This window comes from Equus caballus, chromosome 18 (genome assembly GCF_041296265.1).
Source record: "Equus caballus isolate H_3958 breed thoroughbred chromosome 18, TB-T2T, whole genome shotgun sequence".
Classification (NCBI taxonomy): Eukaryota; Metazoa; Chordata; class Mammalia; order Perissodactyla; family Equidae; genus Equus; species Equus caballus.
In genome coordinates, this window is record NC_091701.1 from 57,252,519 (window position 1) to 57,278,668 (window position 26,150).

The following is a 26,150-nucleotide window of genomic DNA, read 5'->3' on the forward strand; positions in this document are numbered from 1 at the left end:
GGCCAGAGAGAGCTGAGATGGCAAAAAGAGAGTGATCTCTGCGAAAGATAATTTGGGAGATAGGAGAGAGGACTTGGGGTGAGTAAAATGGGAAGGTTGCAAATGAAATGGTTAAAAGCAGCTGTAGTTTCTAGCTTGGTTTAAGGCTAGATAGTGAGTCATAAACTCGAAGAGAAGACAAGGAGAGGAAAAGGGATAAGGGTAGAAAGATGATGGGCTTGATTTTTAGACTCGTTGAGTTTCAGGTACCCGGGATGTATTCCAGTGGAAATGTCCAGTAGAGCAGTTGGAAATGGCAGCCTGGAAAAGAAGTCAGCATTGGAGAGAGAGAGCTTTAGCAGTCCCTAGCAAATGGAGAGTTGAAGCTCTCGGAGTGAGATGGGGCCGCCCAGGGGGAGCCTCGGAGAAGACAGGGGCGAAGGAGGCGTCTCCAGTAAAGCTGGCTGGGGAGAAGAGATTCAGGGGAGCAGCAGCAAGACAGCATCTGAGCACTTCCTGTGTGCTGGGACTGTTCTGAATGCTTCACGCACATTAGCTCGTGCAACCCTCAAACACCTCATGAAAGAGCCACATTTGACACATGAGGAACCTGAAGCACAGAGAGGTAAAGTAACTGGCATAAGGTAACAGAGCTAGTAAGTTGCTCTCAATGGTAAATTAGGGGTAGCATCATTAAGCTGATGTCATTGAGTTAAGATAGTTTTTGTATAACTCTTTTATAGATTTAAATATAGATTGGTAAGCTTCGCTGATAGCATTCCTTACTTATCCCCCTGCTCAATCAAGTAAATATAGTATGATCATCAGAATTCATGAAGGAAGTAAATTTCCAAATTCTCTGGCTTTCTCTCATGTGAATATTCTGTCAAGATTCATACATTTCTTAAAAATATTTTTATTTAATAGGTTAAGCTTTCCCTGAAGTTTTCTCCTAGTTAATGAGCATTTTTGGCATGAGTTAGAGCACTTCCTGAAATGGTTTCATGAGTCACATTTTCATATTTCCATTTAGGATATATGTTGGACTCCCTTACCAGTGATCCGAGACATCACCAACTCTTTGTTCTCTTTTTAATTTACCCAAAACTTCTCTTGTCTCCTTGAACCCATCTCTTCCTTAGGACTTCTTCAATGTTTTTTCTCTTTATCACTCCACTAAGAGTGGAGATTTTCGTTGGAGCCCATTTTCTCAGATTAGTTTTTTTTTATCACTTTATCACAGTTATTCACATTGAAGAGTGAAGAACAATGAAACCACACCCAGTTTCCACAACTAGGCAGGGGTCAACACTCTACAGTCCAAGGACCAAATGTGGCCACCACTTTTTTGTAAATAAAGTTTTATTGAACACAGCCATGTTCGTTCATTTACATGTTGTCTGTTGGCCACTTTCCTGCCATAACAGCAGAGCTGAGTAGTTGCATCAAGTGGTAGACTGCATGGCCACAAAACCTAAAATGTTTACTGATGTGGACCTTTACTGACTCTTGCTCTATAGCATACTACTTTTGGATGATTACAGTGTGTCCACAGCATATTTACAGTGCTTTAGAGTTAATGGGGTTCTTTTTTATTTTTATTTATTTATTTTTATTTTTTTTAAGATTTTATTTTTCCTTTTTCTGCCAAAGCCGCCACTGGTACATAGGTGTGTATCTTTAGTTGTGGGTCCTTCTAGTTGTGGCATGTGGGATGCTGCCTCAGCGTGGCCTGATGAGCGGTGCCGTGTCCCCGCCCAGGATTAGAATTGGCGAAACCCTGGGCTGCTGAAGTGGAGCGCGGGAACTTACCCACTCGGCCACGGGGCCAGCCCCGCATTGGGGTTCTTTTTTAAAATAAAATTTTATTCAGCTGAGTAATAAACCACTGAGTGGTTTCTGTAATATTTGTTCTTGTATATAAAACAAAGTTGTCAAGGGAATAATACAATTGTCGACTCCTTTAGGTAATCTATAATCAGAATTCTTACCTGTATAATCAGTCATCTGAATTTTTGTCAGTATTAGCAAAGTTGTTTAATTTGGAAAAAAAGTTTTCTTTGAATGCTTAATAGGCACCACGTCTTTCCTTGTGCTCGGCCTTTGGCATTTGGAGAAATAAAACGCTTTGCCTACCCTCAGAGAAATATGTGTCAATTTGAACCAAGTTAGATACAAACCAAAAAAAAAATCTCGAAAAAATGGCCTAGATCATAGAAATCTAACAGATTGAGAAAAATATGTTTTGTGTTGAGTAAATTATTTTAGTTTATTAGTGTGGTGACCATGTCTTATATTACTTTGATCATACTTCTGAACAAATGAATGTGCTTTATTTCCCATTATGTTGGTAAGACAGAAATACGTGAGGCTGAATAGGATCACGTTCTACCCTGTCAAATGGAAGTTCTTGACTTGTCCCTCCTGTGTGCCCATACCCCGAGGAAGCTCCGCCCTCCCTCTGGGCTCCAATGTCTTCTGAGGCCCTCTCTTTCCTCTGGGTTCTCTTTCCTCCATGTTTTCATCTGCCTCTGCCTTACTGAAGCATAAGTATGTGACCACCCCGTGAAATGTGGTCTTTCCCCAGCATTTACGACCTTCCTCACTGTTCCAAACCTCCTCTCTGCCTTTCCTTCCCCCCCTCTCCTTTTTTGTCCCCTAAGCTCTAAGTACTGGAACTACAGTCTACACTTTCCCATCTCTTGATTTTCATACACTTATCCTCCCTGTTTGAAATGTTCTTCATTCATCTCTGTTTGTCCATTTCTTGCCTGAACCTACTCATCTATCAAATGCCTCCCCTTTGGAGCAATATTAATTCCTCTTATGTGCTTCCCATCCAACCCACAAACTCCAAGCTAGAATTAATATTTTCTTGTCATGAAAATCCGTAGCACATTTTCTGCTTTTGTAACTTAAAAAGATTATTCATATACCTTTCCCTGTTATGTATAGCTAAACTCAAAATTTCATAAGGGAAGGACCTTTGCTTTTGTCGACTGTTTGTTACATGTCTAGATCTCTTTAGTGTGTGATTTTGATGTTCGTATATAATAACTACACAATTGACTTGCTGTTAGATGAATGAATCAATCAATACCTAATGGCAAATATGAAAACTCTGGTATGTTATTTCACCTGGGGAATTTTAACTCCTTTGATCTATGGTAGCACTAATGTGACTGGATAAATTCCAAAGCTAAAAGTCTTCTGCTCTTCAGTTATTGACAAGAAAGCCACAGTAGTGATGAGGTGGCTGGAGTTTTCCATCTTCGGGAAGTTACCCTAGGACAACCTGTTTCCATAAACCCTATTGGATTGTAGCATTAAAACCAAATTCTCCAGAGACTTAGACACAGTATCGAAACTCTCATTGCACTTGGGATTATCACAGATAGGAAGAAAAAAATAAATTTCTTGTCTAAACATTGCTGCCAGTGAAAAAAGCAAAATAATTATCTTCTCACCAACTAAGGTGGTTAGTGGAGACAGTAGACACTGTAAACAAGATAATGAAGAAAGGTCTGGTACCGTGTCTTGGGCTACAGTTTTCTGGGAAAGCAATTTAGGATGTTTAACCCTGAATTAAGACCAATCCTTCTTTGTGGAAATGATGTGGGCATAGAATCAAAACTGTGGACCACATACCATCTGGAAAATAGTCAAAAGTGTCTCATCTCTTATTTTTGTTGTGAAATGAACTTTGCTATGTAGACTGCTAACTTTGTGTAAATATGCTTTGGGTTATTCTGGTTGTCTTCACTATTTTGAGAATCTTTCCTGTAGCATTTTACAGAGTGGTGGAGCTTACTCTATCTTGTCTCCATTTTGCATTCTATGCATTAACTTAGTAGCCACACAGGATAGCCCAGTCTTTAGTAGGATTTATCTTGGGCTCTGAGGGGCTTGAACAGGAAATGAGTGGAATCTGTGGGGAGTGCGCTAGACGAGACCGTGGTGTCTAGTGGGCAAAATTCAGGCTGTGGGAGGGTTAGTCACACGATTTACAGGAAGAAGTCTCTTGCAAAGATAATGGATCATTTACTTCCTGAATGAGCCATTCAGAAGAAATCTTTGCCAAATCACTAAGCTCCCCTGAGTGAGATTTCAGAGACTTCTACCCGAGTACTGGTTGGTATAGGAGATTTTGTTCAAATCAGCCTTTTAACCTTGACAACTTTTAATTCATTAATAGCTTAGGAGGAGGGTGTTGGGAACCTTTTTGGCCTACAGAGAATATCATTAAATTAGAACATGATTCGTTTTGGTGTTCTGAAAGCTAGATTTTTTTTTAAAGCATCCATATTGGTTATAGTTTTAAAAAGAAACAACTTCTTCTCTGAATTTCTTTCTTAATGAGAGCTTTAAGAATTAAATTTTCATGTGTGTTGTCACAAGGAGTAATTAGACTTGAACTTTACCAGTTTAGCAACTTTGGACTTCTGCCCCATGCACAGTTTATGTGCAAGGTAAAGCAAGACCCTGGACAGTATCTTAATTAAAATAAAGTTGAACCAGCCCTGATGGCCTAGTGGTTAAAGTTTGGCACACTCCACTTGGCGGCCCAGGTTCAGTTCCCAGATGTGGAACGACACCTCTTGTCTGTCAGTAGCCATGCTGTGGTGGTGGCTCACATAGAAGAACTAGAAGGACTTAAAACTAGACTATACAACTATGCACTGGGGCTTTGGGGAGGGGAAAAAAAGAAGAAGATTGGCAACAGATGTTAGCTCAGAGAGCATGTTTCCTAGCAAAAAAATAATAATAATAAAATAAAATAAAGTTTACTTACCACTTGGTTAACTTCCTGGATTTTGAATAAAACTTAATATACTAGTCACCTCGAAATTGGGAATTTGAATGTGATGATATAAACTTTCTGTCTGAATCAAGTTTTTGAAGCTGAATTAAGACAAATATTCCTAGTATTTCTGGCTTGAGTAACTACCAGAGATGATTGGTTGTATCTGAACCATGTATTGATAGAGTGGTCATTTATTTATTTTTTGGTGAAGAAGCATTGACCCTGAGCTAACATCTGTTGCCAATCTTCCTCTTTTTTTCTTTTTTACTTGAGGAAGATTGTCTCTGGGCTAATATCTCTGCCACTCTTATTTTCTTTCTGGGACACCTCCAAAGCATGGCTTGATGAGTGGTGTATAGGTCCATGCCTGGGATTAGGCTTCCGAATCAGAGCGTGTGAACTTAACTGCTGCACCACCAGGCCAGCCCCGGTAGAGTAGTCATTTATAACACAGAGTGGATAGTGCCCTGAAGGTTATAGACAGCACTATACTTTATCGTGCTGATTGTCTTTTTGAAAGTTGCACAGGATGTCCACATGAACATTAATTATAGTCTCAGAACAAACCAGAACCCTTATTCTGGGACATTGCATACACTGTGTGAAAATACACACTTTGGTGCAAAATGGACATTTATAGATTCATTTCTTAAGTACATATAAATAGGAACCTTGTATAAATTTCATTTTTTAACTGTCACACTGTGTGCAGGAAACTAAGATCTGGTTCCTGCTTCCCAGAGTTGACACAGTCTGTTAGGGGAGATAAGAGGTGTAAGCAACATGTAAGACCAGGACCATGTTACACGAGTAGAACTGACTGAGAGTAGCATGTGCAATGAGAGTACCAAGTGCAATGAGAAGATCCTTCTCTCTAGACTAGGAAGATCAATGAAGGAGCTTGGAGCTGTGGTTGTAAGCTGGATTTTGAAGGATCTATGGGCAAAGACTATGGGGAGAGAGAAGAGTGAAGTAGAAAAATACTCGTCTGGCCAAGGTCCAATTTACATAGGCTGGAGGTGAGGACACACCGATATGTGTGATGCGGGAGGGAGGGGGACTTCTTAGGTATGGTTAGCAAGATTCAGCCTGTCTTCTCTCTCCCCTCTGCTGCTGGACTGGGGAAAATAGAGATGGAGAGGAAACCTTGATCTTACCCCGTGGTCCTCTATGCTTCTTTACCTTCCCGCTTGCCATTATAGGATGGTGAGGGGTCATGGAAAATAATACTAAGGAAGAGGGATCACGTGGGAGTGGCAAAAAAGAGCTGAGTATATAGCACAAGGGGCTCTTTGCCATAGTTTTCTTCTTTCTTCTTCCTTTTTCAGTGTTCTCTCCTTTTCTAAAGCTTGGCAGAGTCCATCATAGGAAAGAGCAGGGAAGGGTGAGTAGGGGAGTTTCTACAGCTGACCATTCATATTCAGTCTGCCTATAATTATATGAGATTAAAGAGCATAGATTGAGTATTGTCTGCAGAAAATAAGCAGACATAATACTGAGCATACAAAAATAGTATTGACAGACCCTAACCTCAGTTCTTCTGTGTCATCATCATAATCATCAATTACCTTTTATTTAGGACCTACAAGATGCATGGAATTGTCTTACAACATAGTAGATACTAAAAAAAACCCCCCGTTTTTGTAGAGGTAGAGGAGGGTTTAGAACAAATATTTTTTTTCCAGAAAAATGGTACTTAAAGGAGCAATCACGACGTAGGATTCTGGGCAGACGTAAATCTTTTGCACTTTCATTATCGTAGTCTTTCACAATATGTGTGTGTGCTTTTTTTTCCCCTTCTCCATAAGTAAAAAGAGAAAAACTAAAACAAAGTGAAAGAATAGGCTGGAAACGTAGTCAAACCTTGGGAGTAATTTTTAAAGCTTGTGAGTAAACGAGTCTGCTGGTGAGGTTTATGGCTTGAAGGAAAAAACTGCTATCGAGTTTGAGGGTTGGAGAGTAACTAATTGAGCTTCTCCTTTGGATTACTTGTCAGGTTTCTCTTTTTTTTCCCCTTAAAGTGAATATATTTTATCTTCTCATAAAATACTGTTTCTTTGCCTTTTGAGAAATTATGTCAAGTTGAAAACTCTACTCTTTGGTACTATAGTCAGCTCTTTCTGCTAGAGGATGGTTCGAGGAGTTTGGCGACATTCTGTTCTGTGAAGGCAAATTAGAGACTATTCATGGGTCTTTATCAGAGCGCTGGGATTGTATATGTACATGCATATGTGATGAAACTACTTCATACTTTATTTTTAAAAACGCTGTTTGAGGTTTACATTTAATTGGAGGGTTAAACAAGTTTCTGGAAAATAGACGTTATCTCCTTTTAGAAAATATTTGCTATAAAAGTCGAGAGTTTTCTTACCCCAATCTCTGGGTAAGATATAAATTGTGAATGTTACTGCTTGCTGAGGAGTTCAACAGTTGCATCTTTGGGATTACACATGGTTGAGCAAAGGAGGTGAAAAGCCGAGACATCGTCCCTGGTGAACTTTCTCCTCAAGAGATAACTTGGAAGGACTTTTCTGATTGGCCATCAGCAGTCCGCCCGAGAGGCTCCTGGAAGTTCTGTGGAGATGTACTATATGACTGTAATCTCTTTTTTCAGCTTCTGCCCCTTACTGCAAAACAGCAAGAGAAGGAAATCAAGGAGCCACACCTGTGATTTACCGGATAACCACAGCAGGATCAATAGACAGACCGAGTTCCCAGAAAAAACTGCAGGCATCTGAGGATAAGCCACTTCAAACAGCTTTTACCTTAAAGCCGACCTGGAAGACTTTGACTTCAAGTTACAAAGGTGAGTTAGGAGAACGCCAGCTTAAAATGAAGAGCAGGGTTAGATTAGGCAGTGTTTAATAATAGCCAGAGATTAGTGAGAGAGTGCCAAATCACAGGAAGGTGTTTCTTTCTATCTTTTATGTGTATATCAGATCTAAAAATAATACCTAGTAATCTTGGTTTTGTTTAGACATCTTCATAAAAAGTTCTGCTGTAGTTTTTTAAAGGATAGGAAGTAGAAAAACATGCCAAAGTATTTGTTAGCCTTTTTGTATCTGCAGTTGGCATCATGGGGAAATAAGGCACTCCCCTTCCCTTCTTGAGTAATGACCCCACAGACCTAAGTCTAGAGACGGCCCAGATGTTATCCTTGCTTTCATTACATATGCCTATGCACACAAACCCACATGTACATGCAGGCACACGTTTTTAACATAAATCCAGTTTTCATAATCTTTCATAGTAAACAAGTAGATGGTTGATTGGGGTTTTTTTTGCCCATGAGACTGAAGTAACTAATACGATACCAGCAATATTTACTATGGTCTCCTTGTCTCTTTGATATTTGCAATTATTATTTTCAGAGCCATTTCACATACACTGTTCGACATCTTAGGCTCAGTGAGTTTGCTCTTCACAGTTTAGACACGTCGCTCTCAGTTATACAAAGCTTTCTACTTTCTTGAGGTCCGTGATCCCCAGAGTGGGAGGGTGTGCCATTCAAGCTCTTGGGGAGCTTTCGCAAGCTGCGAATCCTCTCCTCAAACTCTTATTTTCCGTGGGGCACAGGGGTGGTGGTGGTGATGATGATGGTGACGGTAACGATAGTTCAGATGTTTGTCATTAGGGAAATGCTCCTCAGGCGTCCTGATACCACTCCTGCCCTTCCTGTGCATGGCCTGGTCCCTCCTGGTAGAGCAGAAGCGAAGGCTCGATGATTTCATATAATCATTGTTATGTGAGAAGCTTTCAGCTTATTACTGCATTATTTGAAATTACATTTTAAAATTACATTTTAAAGCACAGTTTGCAAACTGATGACCCACAGGTCACATTTTAGACTATATTTTTTTTAGCCTGTAAAAACTTTCGTTTTTTTAGATCGAGTTAATTGCCAACACTAGACAATCTGGAGACTTCACATAAAAAATCAGATACCTAGCTTCTTTTGGAAGACTAAAATTGTGGTCTTGTTACTAATCCAAGGACTGAAGTTTGCTAGTCTTTATCAGTCCCCAAAACTTAACTGACCAGCCTTACAGATTTATGTTACTTGCCAGGCATCTGTAGGCTTTTGAGGTCAAAATTCCTGCTTGAAGCATCAATTTCTTATTCTCTCCTTACATGAAGTCATCCCCATGTACTTTACACAGAACACTCTGTTAGTCTTTATTCTCTTTTGGCATTTTATTATTTTGTATAAAATGTGTGTGCTTTGAAAGTGATGGCTTTCTGAAGTTAAGGTGACACCTGCCAGGCTTTCTTATGAAGAAGGAAGACTTTTCCAAAATAAGACGGTCCATTGTTCTTAATTTGGAAATCTGATTTGCATAGTGATAAGGTCTGATTGATTCTTTCCAGACCTTGAGGTTGTCATCTCAGAGTCTGATATTTCATGACCTATGAGCTCCATTGCCTGCTCTGACTGTTTTGGTCCCAGGGGGGTAAAACTGATTCATTAAGTTGACTTCTTTTTGAACGACACCTGTAGAGATTTAGAGTTCATTTACTAGCCTCTTACTCATTCCGGACACCAGAGTGATTCACTGAGCAATTGTTGTGCCATCTACATGTGCAGAAGTGTTGACACTGAAAAATCTCGCCATCAGAAACAGATGTACCTTCAAGCACAGAGAGTTGTGGTTAATCGCAAAACTTCTCTTTCCCCATCTTCCATCACTGTATATTGGTGGGAAGTGAACTACTTACAGTGATGTTCCTGTTAATTTGATATTGAATCAAGCTTTTATAGGGTAATAAGGAGCTTTAACTATGAAAGCATTTCAAATCATAGGATCCTTATGGCATTGTGCTTCTCTATGTACATTAGTTAAACTCAACATTAATTATTTGATTGTAGTTTAAAGATAGGGGGAGACTGACTCAATTCCAGAACAGTGGTTCTTGTCCCGATGACTCATTTAACTTCAAATGGGTAGTACCTGTTATTTAAGCAGATTTCAGGCCTCAGGATATCCTTTTTTTTTTTTTTTTTTTTGCTGAGGAAGATTAGCCATGAGCTAACATCTGTTGCCAATCTTCCTCTTTTTGCTTGAGGAAGATTCACCCTGAGCTAACATCTGTGCCTGTCTTCCTCTACTTTATATATGAGTTGCCACCACAGTGTGGCTGACAGGTGTCAAAGTGGGGCACACTGAACCCTTTAACCACTCTGCCACCGGTCTGGCCCCAGGATATCCATTTTGAATGTTGATGCAAACAACAAAGAAGCCCAGCTGGATTGGATGTTTATTTTGGATAGTTTACTGTCCTTCTGCCTGAATTACTTTGCTCTATCTCATGGGATCTCTTGGGTCAGTATTGCCTAGAATCTCTTGATACTTGACCACACGCAGAGATGAAATGTCCATGAATCCCTTTAACTATCAGGTTTAAGTTCATGGAAATAAGCAACTGGAAATTTGTTTCCACACAATTGCTGAGTTGTGACTTGACTATATGAGAAAGAAATTAAACTTTTCTTTAAAAGGAAAATGCAGGTGATGGGCATCACATTTCCTTAACGAAGTGTGTTTATTTTTACTGTTCTTTTGTCATAGAAATTAGTATGTATGCATGTATATTCAGAAAAGCTTTCAGAAAGCCCCTTTATCTCTTTTTCTCGGCGTTCCTACGATCAGCTGCACATTCAATTTCACTTAACTCCCTGAGGAAAGGGTAACCAGAACCAGAAAAAAGGAAAACAAGGTAGGGAGTGCTTGGAAGCCATTATTGACATATGAAACAGGTTGAAATGTGGTGAAAAAGGTAAACTTAGTAAATCAGCTAACCAGTCAGCAAACTTTATGTGGTTAAGCAAAAACTGGAAGAGGAGAAAGCAGATTCAGCCCTGGCATGCTAGGAAAGCTGATGTTTGCTCTCTTGTGTCTGATTTGAGGATCATGAGATTTCTCCCTCAGGGGGTGGACATGGAGGGACTATCCAATGAGAATTGGCAATGCTGATGCCATTTTACCTGCCCCTTTCTTCCTCTCCTTGGCTGTCCCTGCTTTTTTGTCTCTCAGGTTGAAGGGGGTTTCTTCTGTTCGAGAGGCACCTGATTCTGAAGAGCTGAGGAGCCACCAGGGAGGGAGCAGGCCATTAGCCAGCTCTTCTCTCCAGGGAAGAGGAGTGGGAAGACCTCAAAATGTCCTTCTCACCCTGTTGAAAATAATAGGAACAAGGGACCAGGAAGGAACCTTTGTCCAGAGGTAAAGGCTGTGCACTAGACCAGCCCTCCCCCTGTACATTCTTTCTCAATCTAATAGGTGAGGTTTTAGAAAGCTGGGTCACCCAAACATCAGAAAGATTTAGACCAGCTTTGACAAATAAATTGTATGTTAAATGCATATCCAGTTAAAAGGTGGAATGAAGAAGTAATTAAGTGAAGAAAAGGAATCTACTGTTAATGTCAAGGGTTTCATATGTAAATAGCGGAGAAGAGGGAAATTTTTGTTTCTTAAGACTTTTTTCATTTTTTGTTCTTTTTTTATTTTTTTAAAATACTTTAATTTAGAGTATTTCAAATTTAGAGAAATTTCAAATATATACAAAAGTGAAGAGAATAGCACAGGGAACACACCCAGATGCATTTATCCCTCCCCCCTTTTATTCTGAAGTTATTAGAAATTCGGATTATGTCATGTCCACCTGTACATGCTTCATTATGCATCTCTTAGTATGCACATTTTCCTATAAAACCATCATGCCATTGTCACACCTAACATTATGCATGATAATTCTTTGATATCATTTATTACTCATTCCACGTTAAAATTTCTCAAAATTATCTTTTTAAAGTTAGTTTATTTGCATCAGATCCAAAGTAGTACATACGTTTCATTTGGTTATTGAGTCCCTAAGTCTCTTTTTCCTAGAATATTCCCCCTTTTTTCAAGTCATTTACTTGTTGAAGAAATTAAGCCACTTGGGCAATAGAATGTTCTACATACTGAGTTTGGCTGATTGTTGTTATTTAACCTTTTTCTCTGTCACACAAATTACTGGAAAGTGAAAATTAGATCTAGAGGCTTGATTGGATTCAGATTTTACTTTTTTGGGCAAGAATTCTGCTTCCATGGGGCTGCGTACTTCACGTAGCATCACCTTAGCAGGCATATATGGTCCAGTTGCTCCACTTTTAGTGATGCTAAGATTGAACAATAGCTTCAGAGAGTGGTATCCTGATCCCTCTATTGTGAAGTTCCCCCATCAATTTTTTCATCTCATGATTTCATTCATCAATAATCATTGCCTGAATACATTATTTCATTAGGGATTGTAGAAGTTTTCCTCCCCCTCCCCATCCTATCATTCCTTCTACATTTATTAGCTGGAATTCCTTTGTAAGGCAGCTTCCCTCATCAACTAGTATATGGTGACCCTGAAATACAGTTCATATGGGAAAGGCAGAGTAAGTGCTTAATACTTCCCTTTGAATAGACAATTTCAGAGTTGGTGCTTCAGTTTCTTCAAAAGGCAATCAAAGATGTTTCTTTGATTTTTTGAGCAGGGAGAGAGTTCCTTTCTTTCTTGACTATCATTGTCCATTCATGAATTTTTAAAATAGTTGCTATGTTTTAAATGGTTGCAGTAACTTTTTTTTTCTGGATGCTCAAATAAAACCTTCTTTTCATTGGGAGACCCTTCAGATTGGCTCCGGTATATACATACAGAAAAGAGAACCTATCATAAGTGAATCACAATGAATTTTCACAAACTGAACCTTCCCAAAGAATCAGCACCCAGATCAAAATGCGGAACATCCCAGAAGCTAATGTCCCATTAGTTTCTTTGAGCCTGCTTTTTGGTCAGCAGGATACCCAAAGCTCCTCTTGTTCATTTCGTATTCCAGTCTAAGAATCAGCCATTCCAAGGAGCTCTGGTTCCTTTTAGTAGAAAATGGAATTTAGAAACTACAGTCTGGCCATGAAGGGTGCTCATTCTTGGTTATCAGTGTTTCCATACTCTTTCAGGGGACAGGGTATGAAATATGTATATTTAAGAATAAAAAATTATTAGTTCATACTGATTTTCCCAAGTAAACTTTATGCCATTTTAGTATTATTTGATGTTGTATTGTATCTCTTTTCTCTTACACTGAAAATCTTGTTTCAGAATAACATCACAAACTCATTTCCTTTGTTCTTTAAGTACATAAAATAGTTCCAAATGAATAATCTCAGCCTTACTACTACTGACTTTTCTATTTTTAGATAGAGAAAAGTGTAGAGTTGTATTTACCTACTATTACTATTATTTTTAGTCTTTCAAGATTTAGGCATGAGGTCAGAAGATGAATTTTTCCCTCAACTCCATTTTTAGTATTAATGTTGATATGTTTCTTGGCAGTGAGATTCAGACTGTTAAATCTTTTGTTCACCAGATAATTTGAGTTATTTGCAGCTCATTACATCATAAGCAGGAGATGTTCTAGAAGTGACAGTGGGCTTATTGTACTCTTTAGATGGTGGATCAGTTTGTGCCGCATTGAACGCATTTATTAGTGTCCGCTCTTCGTCATCGTGCAGGTCCAGAAACAGGAGAAGGGTAAATGCTCTAAATGAAGCAGAGAGCCTGAAAGTGCTCCAGTGGTTTTGTCTGCTTGCTTCTTTTATTTGACAAGTGGATATTTTGTGGATGCTTATCTTGGAATGCCTTTCTTTCCCTTGGTTGGGCAGATGATCAAGTGCTTTGATTTTTGGACGCATTTTGTAATATTTGACCCTGGGAGGAATATAAGTGTTTGTAGAGAATATGGGATTAGGTAGTCTCTCCCCCTTCCTTCCTTCCTTCCTTCCTGCCATCTAATCTGTTCATCCTTCCTTTCTTTTTCCTACAACCAGGTAGTTCCTTGAACTTGAAGCTGAGGGCTAGGCAATGGGAGGGAAGGAGAGCTGCAACATTCCCCCTTTAGTCTTTTCAGCTTTTCACATGTCCTCCCAAAATATCTCATTCTCAAACCATCATAAGGTTGGAATCCAGCATTTGTGAGTTTTTTCAAAATAGATTTTTACATACAGAAAGATGATTAATACTTTAATTAGTCTAACCTCAAGGGTGATTTAAAATTTTTCTTTATTGACTTTTCACATCAAATGAATAATACCAGGAAATACTGTGTGCAGTGAACCAACAATGCAGATCTACTTTGAAACGTCTGGCTCTCAGAGAACGAGGATATATTGGGAGTAGCAATTCTAAACTTTGTCTCAGTGAGAAGTGATTACAAAGGTGATGGACTAACACGTAGGCTCCCCAAAACTTCACCTGTGTGTGGCTGGTGGTAAAGGTTTGAAATTTCAGAAACAATGGCAGTTTAAATAGTATGTCTTTGATAATATGCTTTATATCACCCCAACTATATCTAAAGTGTTCGCTCATTCATTCATCCAGCTGTCTATCAGGCATGTATTCGATATGCTCCAGGCACTATTCTGGGCCAAGGGATTATAACGAGAAGAGCAGGAAACATAACAGGTGAAGTCCTGGGGATAGACAATGAGCCAATAAACAAATAATGTCACTCTTGAGTACAGTAAGTGCTGTGAAGGAAATGAAAAGGCTGTTGTCCTGGAAAGTGATGGACTAGGTGCCTTTTCTGAGGTGACACAAGCTGAGAACTGAAGGGTGATTTGCTGACTAAATTTTCATGTTTAGAATACTAAATTTAAAAGTACTATACAGTTTATTTAAACAATAAGTACAAATTTGGCATTTGAATTTATTTCCAAATGTCTTTTATTTTTCAATTACCACTATAAATTATTAAACTTTAAGATTAAAATCTCTTGTTTTGTCAGTTTCTGTGAACTGGAGGAAGTCATGGGTGGAGGATATGTGGAAACTCTTTGTAGTATATTTATAACTTTTCTGCAAATCTGAAATTATTCCAAAATAAAGCATTTTTTAAAAGGAAAAAACCGGTGAAGAAATACCAAAATGCATACTCAGTCAAGTACAGTGTGGCAAAGATGAGGAAGCCAGACTTACATAGGAAGGGGCAGTGGGGAAAATGGTGGGTGCCAATAACTTATTACTTGAATGCTCTTGTACTCCAGACTTTTGTCCCATCGCTCGTTTTTGGACTAGACAAAATTTGCCCTTTTTAAATGCTTCATTTTACCTTCTTAAATTTCAGAAAACTAGCAAAACTTACAAGTAAAGTTAGTTTACATTTTTCCTAATTTTGGAATTTTTTTTAAAAATTCATGGATTTTGTTGAAATGCTCTTGGACTACTTAGGATGTTATCCTTCAGGTGGAAATTAGCAAAGCTTTTTCACACGGGGCTTTTAATAAAACTGGCATAGATAAAAGTTTACTCTGATGAAAACAATCTTTTCTACTTTGTATCTTATTACTATTTTCCAATTTGTGTATTTCTAAGCCTAAAGTATCTACTTTCACCTGTTAGGGGAGAGAGAGAAAGCTGGAGTTGGCAAGAAGTCAGTGAATTCAGACTCTCCTTTGTAAATGCTTTGCCAACTGTACTACAGATTAACAGACCTGGAAGCTATTTGGTAATCTACAGCCTTTGAAAGTACATTTGTCCCTTGGTATCCATGGGGGTTCGGTTCCAGGACCCCAGCAGATGCCAAAAATCCATGGATGTTCAAGTCCCTTATATAAAATGGCATAGTATTCGCATCTAACCTACATGCACCCTCCCATATACTTTAAATCATCTCTAGATTACTTATAATACCTAATACAATGTAAATGGTATGTAAATAGTTGTTATACTGTATTGTTTAGGGAATAGTGACAAGAAAAAAGCCCGTACATGTTCAGTAGGGACACAACCATTGTAGGCCTTTCCGTCTCCAGTTGGTTGAGTCCAGGGATGCAGAACTGGGGATGTGGAGGACTGACTGTACTCTCCAATATCTGGTCCCAAGAATACTTCCTCATCTTTCGTAATCTGGGTCAGGAGTCAGCACTGGGCAAATCTGGCTTGCAGTCTGGTGTTGTACATAAAGTTTTATTGGAAAAAGCCATACTTACTTGTGTGCGTATTGTCTATGGCTGCTTTTCCACTACAGAGGCAGTATTGAGTAGCTGCCACAAAATTGTATGGCTCACAAAGCCTAAAATATTTTCTGTCTGGCCCTTTACATAAAACATTTCCTGACCTCTGATCTAGTCAAAGACAGTGACTGGTTCTCTCTTTCCATTTCTGAATCTGGGATCCAAGAAATTTTGTAATCACAAGGATTAGTAGACAACAGGGTCCTGTTAGTTCACGATAGAGCTTTTTGCTTTATTTTCTTCTTTATTCATAAATGGAGATATTGGATTTGTAGTAAAAGTTTTTCATAAGTCTTCTAAAGATTTTAGAAATAATTTTGTCATATGAAGGTCGTAAATGTTAAATGTTTTAGTTATCACTTAAAATTCTTATTATAATTTTTCTTTTTAATTTCTGAGGAAAAATCTTAACAATTTTTTTGTTTCTAAGGCTTGTGCTCTATTACCTGGGAGGGCCTCTGTGTCTCATACTATATTATTATTCCATAGAGTTGGTGTTAGGTCCGTGAAGAACAGAGCCCACTTAGCAATCCTTTAAATCTCCTGCATGGTGTGAGGCTTGTTAAAACACAGAGTTTTTGATTCACTAGTATGGACGAGCTCAAGAATTTGCATTTGGAGTAAGTTCCCAGGTGACATGGTGGTCCTGGGAACAACTTTCAAAACCTCTGTAACAGACAGCTTGGGATTTGGGGAAAAGCAGCTTTTTTCATCCCAATTCAATATCAAGTGACATTTTAAACCTTTCTTTGAATTCCTTAAACTTCTCCTTATTTTCTTTGTGACAGGACACACTAATGACCCAGATGTCATTTTACCACTCTTACCTGGTTTCCAGTCCCAAAATTCTATTTTTCTTGTTGCACTGCTCTTGTGGGGTTTTACTTAAAAAAAAAGTCTCTTTACTGTTGTTTTCATTGGATTTCAGTGGGATTTCGGAGTGAAATAGATCCTGTATTCGGTCTTCCAGCTTTATCCCAATGCACATGTGAGTATTTTAAAGTAGTGTTTTCTTCCTTGAGTTCCGCCAAATCCCATGAGGTAGGTTGGGCACAGAAGCATCTTCCCTGCGTAGAGGAAGTTATCACTCTTCAGACACAAGATCACATGCTCTGCTGGAAAAGGAAGGCTCAAGCTCAAGCTTTTTGACATCCATTTCTTTGCTAATTTTAACATACCACGAATTTGATGCTCTGTCTGGACCTCAAATCTGGTTTGTCAAGCCATCAGGACTCCTATTCCTTCCCTTTATATCAATATCTCAAGTATTTTTGACACTAAAATAATCTTAATAAGTGTATTATTTGATCATCCTCTTATATTTATGTGTAGGCTGTAGTTTTAATAAGGATATGACACAAAATTCACTTAAAGACATTAACTGGTCTATTAGTTTCTATTTTGTGGATTTTTGTTAAATTATGCATTTTCCTCCAAAATGCTCTTTATCTTTTGATGGAAAATTAGCAAACCTTTTACATAGGGGCTTTTAATAAAATAGTGTCATAGATCAAATCAGTCTCAAAATTGGTACTCCTGAGATGTAAGAGTCCTGAACCAGCACATGGAAGAAGTTGATGCTCTCGTGGATACACCATGTGTCCTAAGTCCATTTTCCTCCGAGAGTCGTTTGGAGGAGAGGCTCAGAAGAGAATGCATAATAATAGTGAGCATTTCACATGAATTATTGTATTTACTTCTCACAACATCATCAGGTAGATGTTATATCCCTGTTTTATAGATGAGGAAACTGAGACACAGCGAGATTAAATAAATTGCCTGAGGTTTCATAGCTAGGAAATAACACAGTTGGGATTGGTTTCAAACCCAAGCAATCCATGGGATTTTTTTAGTATAAGAACGGAAGGAAAAAACACCACAGGATGAATGCAGTGGTGTACCGGTAAATGTTTAAAAATCAGCTCTCACACGCACAGAAATGCTGACTTGCATGGCATACGTACACCCACCATGGAGTTCCCAAGAGGATGTCTCTGAAGGCTGAGCTGGAGAGAGATGCGTGCAGTTGGCTCTTGAGCCGGTACAAGCTGGCCGCAGCCTCCCTCTAGAGTGTGCGAAGGTTACCACATCCCAGTGAAACGAGTTCACAAGGCTGAAGAACCTGGGGCTGGGCAGTAGATCCTCAGTTTCTGTCAGCTGTTCTTTCCCTTTTGTAACAGTGAATAAGCGATAATTGAAACCAACAATTATGCTGAATGTCCAGCGCAAGTAAATTACGGGTGCCCTGATATGTGGGTAAAGGTCTGCATAAACACTGCTATTCTAGAGGGATGACAGTTTTTAAAAATTCTACTTAAGGTCTCTGACCATGAAATATCTGTGATTAGGTAGATAATGGCTAGTCGATTAGGTAGGTGGGTGGCAGTTGCAGTAATTCTATGCAGCCAGGCTAACCCGTCAGTGGTGTTTTGAAAGAATTATGCTGCTGCCTCTATTTCTATTCCTAATGTGTGATGTGGCACCAGGGAGAACAGAACCTGCTAATGCCCAGGCCTCTGGAGCACCATTAGCAGCCTGGTGGGGCTTTTGTTAGGACAGCCAAGAGATTTTCTCTTGGGAAGGTTGAAGTTGGTATAGTCTTTCTATCTAATAGGTTAGGAAAGATTTTATAAAGAAGATGAAACTTGAGCACAAAATAATGTAAAATTAATGCTTGCATGTTATCAAAGTCATTATAGCTGATAATCAGGAACTTTTTTTATTGTTGTAAAATATACATAAAATTTACCATTTTAACCATTTTTAAGTGTGCTGTTGAGCAGCATTAAATACATTTATGTTGGTCTGTAACCATCACCACTGCTGTGGTCTGAATGTCTGTGTCCTCCCAAAATTCATATGTTGAAATCCTAACCCCCCGAGGTGATGGTATTTGGAGGTGGGGCCTTTGGGAGGTGATTAAGTCATGAGGGTGGAGCCCTCATGAATTGAATTAGTGCCTTTATAAAAGATACTCCAGAAAGATCCCTTGCCCTCTTCCACAATGTGAGGACACAGCAATCAGATGGCCATCTATGAACTAAGAAGAGAGTCCTTACCAGGCACTGAATCTGCCGATGCCATGATCCTGGACTTCCCTACCTCCAGAACTGGGAGAAATAAGTGTTTGTTGTTTATAAGCCACCATTTTGTAGTATTTTGTTATAGCAGCCCAAATGGAGTAAGACATAAGACAACCTCCTTCCATCTCCAGAACTTTTTCATCTTCCAAATGGAAACTCTGTACCCATTAAACACTAGCTCCCCATTCTGCCTCCTCACAGACCCTGGCAACCACCTTCTACTTTCCACCTCTAAAAATTTGACTACTCTAGGTACTTATATAAATAGAAGCATACCAAATTTCTCCCTTTGTGGCTGGCTTATTTCTTAGCCCAGTGTCTTTAAAGTTCATCCATGGTGTACTATGTTTCAGAATTTCCAGTCTTTTTAAGGCTGAATAATATTCCATTGTGTGAATATACCACATTTTGTTTATCCATTCATCCGTTGATGGACACTTGGGTTGCTTCCACCTTTTGGCTATTATAAATAATACTGCTATGAATATGGGTGTACAAATATCTGTTCCAGTCCCTGTTTCAGTTCTTTTGGGTCTATACCCAGAACTGGAATTGCTGGATCATATCATAATTTTGTTTTTAGTTTTTTTAAGGAACTGCCATACTATTTTCAATAGCAATTCCACCATTTTACATTCCCACCAGCAAAACACCAGGGTTGATTCAGGAACATTTTTAACCTAAGCCGTTTTGTTCTGCTTTAGCCACCTTTTCAGCATACCTCCACTCAGTACAGAAACTGTTGTTTTCACAGGAAATTCCTCTGGAGAACAGGACATGTGCTGCTCCTCAAGTCACTTGATGCCTCAGTAAGAGTTTACACACTCTCAACATGGATTTATGAATCGTTAAGGTCACCAAGAGGCAAAATCTTTTGATATTTCCTGTTTTTGCCAAAAAGTCTTTGCACTCTGCTGACAATCAGTACCTATTAGCAGGCATGAACGACATTTCCCAATATTATTTTTTCTGTTAAAATGTGAATTATGGTGCTACCAAAGCTTCTTTTCAAAACATATTAGCAAGGGTCAGAAACCAAATGATGAATGAAAAAGTGGCTGACAAATCTTAGAAAATTAGCAGTGGTAAAATTATCGAGTGATGGAATCAAAATAGACTTGTCACAAATGTCCATGCCATATGCTCCCATCAAAATCACATGTCCTGTGATCTCATTATATTAAGTATGTTGTACAGCTTTTGTGCCCATGGATTTTTTTAAACTTGTACTGGTAACAATCATTTTAGAAATAAAAACTCGCAAGGATGCCTTTTGATAATGTGATGAAAGCTATTGAATATCTCCTTAGGGAAATAACATGCATGTTTATCCACAACTTTTCATATCATTTCAGGAGTTTAAAGAATGAGCCAAACCCCTCGTGAACCCTAGGTTAAGAACCTTATAAATTGTACTGTATGCTGTCAGTAATGTACCATACTCTAACAAACTTGATTTGTTGTTTAGTTTATTCATTGATTTATCAGTAAATCAAGGGTAAAGAGTAGTGAAAAACTTTGTTGCATGGGCTTTGATGTCAAATAGAGTTAATAAACTTCCTAAGCCCTGTTTTCCTTGTCTGTACACTGTCAATAACAAGAGAGTCATTGAGAATGGATGGAAAGTGCTTGGCATCTGGGACTGGCACATAGAAAGGGCCTGCTATTTTTTTTTTAAAGATTTTATTTTTCTTTTTCTCCCCAAAGCCCCCCCATACATAGTTCTGTATTCTTAGTTGTGGATCCTTCTAGTTGTGGCATGTGGGATGCTGCCTCAGCTTGGCCTAATGAACAGTGCCATGTCTGCTCCCAGGATTTGATCTGGCGAAACCCTGGGCCGCCAAAGCGGAGCGCAGGAACTTAACCACTCGGCCACGGGGCCGGCCCCAAGGCCTACTATTTTTATTGAGATATTTTTTCTCTAACATGATAGAGAAAGCTAAACGGGAGGTGGTGGTCTTGTTAGGGACTCTGACCTCAAATGCTATTTTTGATGTGCTTCTCACTTGATTTTTTGAAAAACCATTTATGTTTTGTTAATTATAAAGTTAGCGGATGTCCAGAGAAGAAGGATTGCTTGGGGAAACAGTGTAAGAGGTATTTTGGTTGTTCAGGATAAGGAAGTATTCCCTAATCTCTCTCTGACAACAATTTTTTGAAGACTCGGTTCTGAGAACAATTCAATGCATAATGCCCGAGAGCCAGCAAAGCCTAAAACAGAAGGAAAGAGCTGGGCCATGTTCCTGGCATATAAGTGTCATACCACATACTAAATTAAAGTGAGATGGGAAAGAATATATAATTATTAAATCTAGGGGCCTATGTCCCAATTAGAGAATACATCAGCTCAAATTACAGTTTTTGAATAAAGACATCATCACATGACAATTTAACAGAGATTAGTGTGATATTAGAAAATGCCTGATTTAAGCTGACTTTCAGGGAAACTTCCATATGAAAAGTTACGGATAAATAAGTAGAACAATTAATTCTTAAGTCATTGAAGAAAATTTAGCCTGGTTCAAAAAACTAGAGGCAGTATGACCTAAGGGAAGCTTTGCTATTCAAGACTTTTGAAATATCAATGAAATATCAATGAAATATCAATGTATAAAGTAAAGTGAGGGACCCTTTCTCCTTCTTGAGTCGAATCAGGCCTTTGGCCTAGTTTTATGTGATTTGCACAGCAGGAAGTGATTTCCCCACGTATCATTTGAATTGTAGAAATACATAATTACATTGCCTTTTTACTGTAAGTTTAAAGGCAACAAGACTTGGATGTTACCTAATGGTTTAGGAAACCCATATCTTTCTTCTTTAATGTTCTCTTTTTAAATCCGTGTATCTGAGAGTGTGCGTGGGGCTCCACATTTCTCTGGCATTGGTCGAGCGTCTCTGCGTTCAGTGCGATGTGTGTGAGAGAGGCAGCAGACAGAGAATGTGTGTCTACCTTCCTTTGTCTCCGGACACCCCCTTCTGTGATTCTCCACTTTAAATAGACATAAAATAAAACATTTTACTATGTTTTATTTACATTTAATCATAGAGTTTATGTCTCTAAAAACAGCTTTTAAAAGTTGAATCATATGCTTTATCTCAAAAGAAAAAATATTTTTCAAAATGGAAATAGCTTTAGTGCGTTTTCTGGAATTAATATATATCTGGTATAAAAAAAGAACAAATATTTAAAATTTGGGGAAAAAAAATCACCTCAGATTTCACCACCTAAATTGTTCATATTTCTGCCATAATTTATTTCACCAGTTTTAGGAATCTTGAATTGTTTTTGTCATCACTTCAATTGATATATATATATAATTGGTATCTTTCTCTCTATATATCTTATATATCTTATATAGATAGACAGATTTATATATATATATATATATAAGAGGGGAGGGGGGAGGGAGAAAGGGGTGAGTAGGCGCATGTGTATGGTGATGGACTGTAATTAGTCTTTGAGTGGTGAACATGATGTAATCTGCACAGAAATCGAAATATAATGATGTACACTCGAAATTTATATAATATTATAAACAATTATATAGAGTCCCACATACCACTGCCCCCACACAGCCATAACCTCCCCCACTATCAACATCCCACACTAGAGTGGTACATTTGTTAAAATCGATGAACCTACGTTGACACATTCTTATCACCCAAAGTCCATAGTTTACATTAGGGTTCACTCTAGGTGTTGTACATTTTATGACAAATGCATAATGACATGTATCCATCGTTATAGTATCATACAGAGTAGATGCACTGCCCTAAAAATCCTCTGTGCTCCACCTCGTCATCGCTGCCCCCACTCCAACCCCTGGCAACCACTGATTTTTTTCTGTCTCCATAGTTTTGCCTTTTCCAAAATGTTGTATAATTGGAATTATGCAGTATGTAACCTTTTCAGATTGACTTCCTTCACTTTAAAAATTATATAGATAAATAGATATCTAGATAGATAGATAAATATACATATATATAAATTTTGTAACCAGCTACTTTACTGAAAGATTTTTTTTCTGGTTCATTTCTATTTGATTCTTATGTGCATTTCAGATGGAATATTATATTATTCATTGGTTAGCACTCTCAGAACAATATTAATAGGGCGAAAGCTAGCATCATTTTGTTGCTGATGTTAATGGAAATGGCACTGACTCACCATTAGGCCTGATGCTGGATTGATTTATGTGTGTGTGTGTGTGTGTGTGTGTGTGTGTGTGTGTGTGTTTATGTGTTTGTCTATTTTCAAATATTCCACGATATCATTTTTATTTTTCTTTAGCTCAAGTAATTTAGGAGAGTATATTTTCAAAAATCTTCAAGGTTTAACCCCTACTTCCTTCCACTTTTTCATTCAGATTTAATTTATTGAATTGCTTCAGAGGATGTGATCTAAATTCAGCAATTTCACTAGGATCTATCTTATTTTGATTTGCTTCTTACTAATTTTGTGGGATAAAAATTTTTATTTTTATTTGCCAGATAAAGATAGTTATTGATAAAAGATTTTATTTTCCAAATTGAAGTCTTCCTTATGTTCAGGGATATTTTCAATATTATTTATTTTCTTTTTTAGTCATTGTCTTCGGGGCCATTAGTATCTATAGATTCAGGTTCCATTTTCTGTTAACTTTTCCTTGCCCTTTTTTCTGGTTGCGAGATGATTTCCTCAATATTACCTTTTTTTTTTTTTTTAAGGATTGGCACCTGGGCTAACAACTGATGCCAGTCTTCTTTTTTTTTCCTGCTTTATCTCCCCAAACCACCCCCCCCCCCCACCCCGGAAACATTTGTATATCTTAGTTGCAGGTCCTTCTAGTTGTGGGATGTAGGACGCCGCCTCAACGTAGCCTGACGAGTGGGGTGCCATGTCCATGCCCAGGATCCGAACCCTGGGCCGCTGCAGTGGAGCGCGTGAACTTAACCACTCGGCCATGGAGCCGGCCCCTCAATATTACCTTTTTAATCTACGTACTGACTAGATTTTTTCTGCAGAATCATTTTGTGCTTCATTAATATCATTTTAATTCCTGCGTTTAAATTCTAGTGTCCTTATTTGTTTCCTCAGTTTCTTACCCATGTCAGTTCCCATTGCATCTGAGCCTGTCTTATCTCTTATTCAGATTCCAGTTTTTAAAAAAAACTTTGTTGATGTGTAAAGCACCTGGGCTCTAAAGGCACCTCTCTCTTTTGCTAGGATTGGCACTCCAAATAAGCCCTCTGTATCTCTTGCACACAATTTTCTCTCCTTTGGTGGGAATAATTTTTTATAGTGTTTGAAATACACACACACACACATATTTTTTTTACTTTTCTTTGTGTGAGATCTGCTCTTTGTCAGAAGATTATTTGTGCCAATTATCCTTGGCTCCCTTCATGTTTACTTGGTTAGCATTCAAATCCTCCTCTTAAAATTCCCCCTGGAGGGCTGGATGATGTAGGATGTAGGTTTGTCTTATTCATACTTAGTAAAGAGCCTTAGGAGAGTGGGGAGGGGTTAGATCTCGGTCACTCAAAATCAGAGAACTTGTTTCTATGTATACTTTTTTCCTCACTTTTGTAAATGGCTGCACCAGAAGCCAGTTTGGGGAATGGAGGCTATATTTTGGGGGTATGTTGGAACATAGCTGTGATGCTCTTCAGAAGGCAAGACTGAAGGATTGTAAATGGGATTGTATTCTTGACTTCGCTTTCTGTTAGCTCGTTATTAGAGTATAGAAATGCAACAGATTTTTGTAAGTTGATTTTGTACCCTGCAACTTTGCTGTAGTTGTTGATTATTTCTAACAGTTTTCTGATGGATTCTTTAGGGTTTTCTATATATAAAATCATGTCATGTGCAAACAGAATTTCACTTCTTCCTTGCCAATTTGGATAACTTTTATTTCTTTTTCTTGTCTAATTGCTGTGGCCAAAACCTCCAGTACTATGGCAATAGTGAGCACCCTTGTCTTGTTCCTGTTCTCAGAGGAATGGCTTTCAGTTTTTCACCATTAAGTATGATGTTAGCTGTGGGTTTGTCACCCATTGCCTTTATTATGTTGAGGTATTTTCTTTCTATATCCATTTTATTGAGAGTTTTTATCATAAATGGATGTTGGATCTTGTCAGTGCTTTCTCGGCATCTATTGAGATGATCACGTCATTTTTATTCCTCATTTTGTCAACGTGGTGTATCACATTGATTGATTTGGGGATGTTTAACCATCCCTGCGTCCGAGGTATAAGTCCCACTTCATCATGCTGTATGATCCTTTTAATGTATTGCAGTATTCAGTTTGCCAATATTTTGTCGAGGGTTTTTGCATCTATGTTCATGAGTGATATTGGCCTATAATTTTCCTTCTTTTTGTTGTTCTTGTCTGGTTTTGGTATAAGGGTGATGTTGCCCTCATGGAATGAATTAGAAAATGTTCCACCTTCTTCAGTTTTTTGGAATAGTTTGAGGAGGATAGGTATTAAATCTTCCTTGAATGTTTGGTAGAATTCTCCAGAGAAGTCATCTGGTCCTGGACTTTTCTTTTCTGGGAGGTTTTTGATTACTGTTTCAATCTCTTTACTTGTGATTGGTCTATTCAGATTCTCTATTTCTCTTTGATTCAGTTATGGGAGGTTGTATGAGTCTAAGAATTTATCCATTTCTTCTAGATGGTCAAATTTGTTGGCATATAGTTTTTCATAATATTCTCTTATAATCCTTTGTATTTTTGTGGAATCCATTGTAATTTCTCCTTTCTAATTTTATTTATTTGACCCTTCTGTCTTTTATTCTCCTTCTTTGGTTGAAGCAGAACCAAAATGTTAACCATGCTTATTTCTAGGTGGTGAAACTAGAGTCAATTTGAATATTTTCATGTGCACCTTTAATCTTTCCCTGTGGTAAACATAGTAGATTATATTATTGTGCCCAAGTATTCACTGCTTCTCCCTCTGGGAGGATTATACTTTCATGCATCATTGACCTCACTTTGGCCATGTGACTTGCTTTGGCCAATAAAATGTGAGTGAAAGTGACATTTGCCACCTGTAAGCAAAAGCTTGAAGAGCTATCTCATGGTTCTGCCCTGACTCTTTTTCTCCTTCCCATGGAGGTTGCTCCTTCAGCTTGGAATGAAGAGGATACAGCGTAGGGCTGCAGCTGACATCTAAAGGACATGTAAATAGTGAGAATAAACCTGTCTTGGAAGCCCTTGAGATTTGGGGGTTGTGTTGTTACCACATCACAGCTTAGCCCAGGCT

The 26,150-nt window shown here is 38.4% G+C and overlaps 1 protein-coding gene across 41 annotated transcripts in view; it reads left to right on the forward strand.

Moving 5' to 3' along the window:
- OSBPL6 (oxysterol binding protein like 6) overlaps nt 1-26,150 on the forward strand; it is a 198,719-nt gene that overhangs the window by 85,299 nt on the left and 87,270 nt on the right. For 26 of the 41 annotated variants that reach the window (XM_070241304.1, XM_070241316.1, XM_070241293.1 and 23 more), the window contains one exon: nt 7,398-7,589. The gene's annotated coding sequence lies outside the window, so the exon portion shown is untranslated. Of the gene's footprint in view, nt 1-7,397; nt 7,590-10,815; nt 11,002-26,150 lie in introns of all 41 variants that reach the window. The other 15 variants (XM_023622065.2, XM_070241294.1, XM_014732550.3 and 12 more) reach the window with 1 other exon arrangement.